This window comes from Protopterus annectens, chromosome 1.part0, assembly GCF_019279795.1.
Source record: "Protopterus annectens isolate FY-2018-M chromosome 1.part0, PAN1.0, whole genome shotgun sequence".
NCBI classification, from domain to species: Eukaryota; Metazoa; Chordata; order Ceratodontiformes; family Protopteridae; genus Protopterus; species Protopterus annectens.
Window position 1 is genome coordinate 1,687,693,708 of NC_056725.1, and position 6,000 is coordinate 1,687,699,707.

The 6,000-nt window shown below is 35.0% G+C and overlaps 1 protein-coding gene across 2 annotated transcripts in view; it reads left to right on the plus strand.

Annotated features, from left to right (window-relative positions):
- LOC122799515 (TRIO and F-actin binding protein) overlaps window positions 1–6,000 on the plus strand; it is a 3,126,988-nt gene that overhangs the window by 64,956 nt on the left and 3,056,032 nt on the right. The window lies entirely within an intron of this gene.

Below are 6,000 nucleotides of genomic sequence, written 5' to 3' on the forward strand. Positions count from 1 at the left end.
TTTCTAGAAAAGGGCATGGCACACCCAGTTCTGAGCTATTAAAATTGCAGTTTTTCAGATATTCTGTTTTGATTGTTTGTTTGTTTGATTTGTGGCAGAGAATTCTTGAAGTTCATAATGTTGCTTGCTATTTGGAAGTTACAGAAAAAGAGAGTAATTTTCTTGTAAGAAAGAAATGTTGTGGCTTACTCTGAGAAACCATAGCATGCTGTGGAGAAGCATAGTAAATTTGAGGTGAAGTAGGCAGCCTCCCTGGGCTCAAAGTTTTACGGGGTATGATTGTTAAGTGCAAATCCTTTCTGAATGCCAAATGCACTTCAGGTCTTCAAGTGTGGTAAAGCTGTAGCAAGTGGTTTGCTACAGTTTAAAAGTAGAAGTCCTTTTTTCCTATATGGTTTATTTCCCCACAATAAGCGTAGGAGTGGGGGTTACTGTCAGTTTTGCAGTGGTTAAAACTGTGGCAAGCACTATAAATACATTTACATTTGCTGCATAACCAACCACTTAATGTGTTGTTGCTCAGGAAAATTGGCCAGTCTTTGTTATTGAGGTTCCTTACCTTGTGTAGGAACTATAATAAATGTGATGCTATATTAAGTATACAATTCTTCAGAACATAGATTCCATAACATAGATAAGACCTGTAGTAATGTTTAATTCTAGAGATATAGTTTACCTTACAGAATGTTTCTGTGGTGCGTTTTGTGTGGGTCAAGTAACACATGCCTTAAAAGACAAAATTTCTGCACATCTAAGAAATGTTAGATGTAAGAAAAGCAGAACAGCTTTATATAAACATGGCTTGGTCAATTCAAATGCTGTATTCAGTTTTATTGGCATTGACACTATTTTTCAAAGTTCTAATATGCATAGAGAATGTATACAAAGTATTCTTGATAAAAAAGAAAGAAGGTGGATTGTAAAGACAGGGGGCTTTGTTTCCCCCTAGAATGAATGACTACTTATTAATCTCAGTGTTTAAATGGAAAGCAAATGCCAGAATTGTTTCTCTCTTTTTTTCTTTATTTCTCCATGTGTCTTGTTTGAGTTGTTATATAAGCCTGTTAAGTTGTAATGTGCTGACATTTATTTTTTGCACTAAATAAGCTCTCGTCGGTCAGCAACAAAACTATTTTGCAACTAGTGTACTGGATGTTGTTTTTGCCATTAAATGTAAGAACATATTCCTTGATCTTGAGTGCTGATTCTTTATAGATTTGATGTAAGTTTCACATTAAAACTGGTGTTTAGAATTTGTTTCTCTTTTGTGTGTGTGTGTGTGTGTGTGTGTCTATGTGTGTGTGAACTGATATACTTGCAAACACAGGAAGTAAAAAATATCAGTCTGTTTTTTTAACTCGTAATATATTTTTTAACTAATTTACCAGTGTTTGTATTGTCTCTTTACATCTTGTATATTATGTTATTTATGTAATATTTATTCAGTGTATTTGTTGTGATGGTAATATTTGTTCTTGAGTGCTGCACTTGTTTAATGTTTTGTACCACATTATTGTCATGCATGTTTTATCCCGTATTTTATATTCTATGTGTTTTCTTGCCTTATGGCCCAAGTGAGACTGAAAACGGTGTTGTACCAGTGCCTTAACCCAGTTAACAAATGTAAGTCACTCAGTCAATCAGCTTGATAACTGAACTTACTAACTTATGACATACCATATATTGACCGAGTTCTGGAAACATACTCATGATACTGCAAAGAACTTATAAGAACTCCATCTTCAAGGTTTATCTCAGGTGTTGTGAAATTACAGGTATGCCTATCATTGTCTGTTGTGGAAAAACTGCTAAGAAAGCACTTCAAGTAGTTTATTAGAAATAGAATAGAAAGGAATTGTATATATTATTTAAATATTCTAACACAAAGTAAAAAGTAAAGCAAGGAAGGTAGCAGCCCTCTTTGACAAGACAAATCTTTCTGCAAAAGCAAAGAAGCTATGTATGCTTACTCTCAAAGATGCATTCCATTAATAAATAAAGATTTGTGGAATGTGACATTAGAGAGGCTGGAAAGATGCATTCACATTCCCATTTGTAGGCCCCATATATTTTTGCTCAGGTTCAGTATGATTCAGCACCACTTCCACACAGTTTTGTTTGCTGCATGCTTGTCTGTCATCTGCCCCAGTATTTGTTCTTCTTCGGTGCAAAGGCCATCTTCCTCCCCCTTACTTAAGTGACTAAGTTTTATAAGCTGACAATCAGTTGCACTTAGCAAATTACCTTCACATTGTATGCCAATTGTTTCATTAGTTAAGAATGAAATAGTAGCACGGAATGCTTAAAAATCTAACTAATCCAATTGCAGAAGATCATTCTTTAAAGTTATCCCTTATTCATATAGAAATTATTTCCCACAACAAAACAAAAGGTGCATGTAGAGGGTTTCTACAACATAATTTCTCAGCATTCTGAGCTTTTTGTCCTCGTGCATTGTGATACTACAAAGTTCCAGATTTTATGTATCAATGAAAGTCACTGTTAAATAACATGTTAAGTGATAGTGTTTATTAAGTTATTTTTTGTTGACATTGTTTTATCTGGGTTAACCCTACTTAGCAGTATCCATTGATAGAATTAATTCAGGGAGAAAAGCTTCCATAAGCATCAATATAACTGCTATACAGTTTTAATGGCTTACATTAATGTTTACAAAAAAGTTTGCACTACTGATATGGTAACAAATATATTAAAACCTTAACAAACAAATAGATGCATCAGCATACAAATTCTTGTAAGAAGAAAATCAGACCATAATACAATACTGTAAGAAAAAAAAAATTTGAACACACTGCATTCTGAGAAAACAATGTAATAGGATATGTATACATATTTAATTCATTGGTTATATTTCTGTTGATACTGCTAGACTTCTTGATGTTTTTGCTGTGTCTTCCGGTAATATGGGCGAACAGCAAAAGTGAGGTGAAACTTGTTGCACACTTGCTAGCATTTTTTCTTTGCATATGGATAAGTGTGTTGAAGTGACCATTGGTACAGTTCAAATGGAAAATTAATTCATACAGTCTGCAAAAACACAACTACATATTCCCAGTACTGCACACCACTTTCTGTTCACAATGATATCCTTCCAGTGAAGAGGCTCAGTGATGCTTGTAATTTTCTTTCAGTGAAACACAAAGACAGCTATAGTAAAGGTCCACTATCAGGAAAAAAACTGAAAAATATGTATACTTTTTAAGTCCTGTCGTGAAGTTTTGCGTAATGCAAACCTGCCAGCAGCACAATATCTACTAATCAATTTTAATTTTCTTCTAAAGCTGAATGCACTCATGGGGGCAAATCTCATGATGTAATCTTGATTTCCTGGAAGTGTCCTTTTTGCCCATAATGCAATGCGACTGTAATGTGAGGGGACAGCTGATGGAATTTCAATGGCTTAGTTTGTTCTGTCAGATCATAACCTCATTCACTTGACATGGAAGCAGTATGAAATACTGTCCCCCAGTAAAAATGTCAGTGAGTTTTTTGCTTTGACTGTTACACTTTTGTTTCCTATATATGTGTTGCAGCATCTTTAAATAGTTCTTGCAGAAGAGTAAACAAATGAGTAAGATAACAGGACCTTTTTTAAATGATATTTTGTGAGATTCATGTCCTTTGTTTTTCGTTCTACCTTCCTTCCTTCCTTTCGTCAGCCAGATCTTCGTGTTTTTTGGTTTGCAAAGCTCATCTAATTAATGAAGTAGTTCTCAAAGGTTCTTCACTTTCATACTTCGAAAGGTTGAGTAGGTTTATGAAGCCAGGAAAAGGAAAGAGCATAGCTTCACATGACACTGCACAGTCAGAGATATGTGAATTTTGAATCTGAGTAGCTTTATGGTCTTCATGAGTGTGAAATAACAAAATAAAAGAGCTAGATGCCTTGCTATGTATGTTTTCCTCGGCAGAAGGCTTTCAGATGTGATAGGCAAATAATGGGTGAATAAGACAAATTCTAAAAGAAAGTATTGTGAAAATTCATTCAGTCCCAACATGGTATTCACTGAGGAAGATGGCTAGACTAGAAATGCTGGGGGTGCTAAGCAATGCTATTTTAACATGTGAAAGTATGAGGATCACTCTGTATGAAATATACACCCTGGGGCAGTGAAATATTGTATTTAAACTATGATTGTCTTTTATTTGTAATTTTTCTGGATATTGCTTCCATTACATTAACACATGTAAAATGTATAACATGTAAAAATTTAAACTGTACCGAATATGTAATTGTCTCCATAGAAACCCAGGAGAACTGTTAAGAAGTGAAAGTGGTTTCTAAATGTGCACATACATGCAGTGCCTAAAGCTGAACATTTCTTGAAGTGTTACTTCAGGTCCCAAGTTGCTTTAATTTATTTATGTTTTAGGTCCTCCTGACATTATGTGGCTGTAGAAACAGGAAACTTTGCATTCAGAATTAAAGCCAAGGAAGAAATACAGGGGACGGCACAGTGGTGTAGCAGTTAATATTGTTACCTCACAGCAAGAGGTTCTCCAGTTTGATTCTTGACTGGGGTGCCTTCTGTGTGGAGTCTGCATGTCCTCCCTGTGTTCGTGTGGGTTTCCTCCGGGTGCTCCAGTTTTCTTCCACATTCCAAAGACATGCAGTAGGTGGATTGGGCACTCTAAATTGGCCCTAGGTGTTAGTGTGTGGTGCACCCTCTGAGGAGGGTTGGGCCTTGGGCTAGCAACCTGACCCCGTAAAACCTATACCTGCTACTGAAACAATGAGTGCTGAAAGACGCTTGTTGCCCAATGTGCTGTATGCACGGGAGTGAATCCAGGAAAAAATACAGAGCCTGAAACTCTTTAACTTTATTAATAAGCATATTCCAAAAATAGAGAGCATATGGTAAAACCAAAAGACAAAAAAGAAAAATAAAATAACATGAAAAGCATGTAAATTGTGCAAAACCTTTTACATAGTCAGGCTATCTTCTTCCAGCACTTAGTGATGATATTATCCTAGCTTATTATTAAAACTCAGTAGAACAACAGAAGCATAGTCTTTGCAAACATGCATATCTATCTGATTTGACCACATACACAATGTTTTTAATTGACAAAATAAATAATTATCCTAGTACTTGTTAATTTCCTTCCAACATTTAGAATTTGTGATGTGCAATGTTGAGCTTGTCACTGCATTTCAAACTAATGTCCTCCCCAAATTGTAGCCTTGCAGCAGTAGAGTTAGTAGCCAAAATGTATGTCTTAATTATGGGCAAATTAGCCTGCATTGCCAGTTGTACATTATTTCTGGTTACCTCCCATTTTCCCTTAACCTTGAGAGGTATTCCCATATCATGTGATAATAGTGGGCATTGTCTGAGCCTCACTTTCAACACTTAATTATGCTTGCTTGCTAGCCCTGAACTTATACAAACATTTCAAAAGGGTGAACTGTGGCTGAGCAGTTAGATAGCTGGTAGTACCAAACTTTAAAGCAATATTCCATTAGAGATAAAAAAAAAATCACAATATAGCATTTCTTGCCATTTATCCTTAATTTTCAGCATGAGATCATTTCCAGTCTAATAGTCGTATACAGTATGTGTATACATATATATTATATTGTATGTTTATACATAATGCATAATAAATATATATTATTTTATAATGTTTATATTGAATAATCCCCAGTTAGTTTGATTGAATCACAAAACATCAAACAAACTCATCAGTGATTGCTGCTAAACGCAACTAAAATCAAAGAAAAAAGTATTTGCAAATGTAAACCAATAGGTTACATTTATGATTACAAAATTTTTTTTTTTTTTTGTGGGGAGCTTTGCATGCCACATCCCTGTAAATTAAATATACTAACTTCAAGGTTTCATAAAAATGAAGAAAGGGGAAAAGCCCTGGAATTATGTGAAAGTCAGTATAATGAACATTGACTGTTGCATAATTTGGCCAAATGTATCACTGAAGAAAGACACCACTGTTTCAGCATGCAGTGAAATGCGTGCA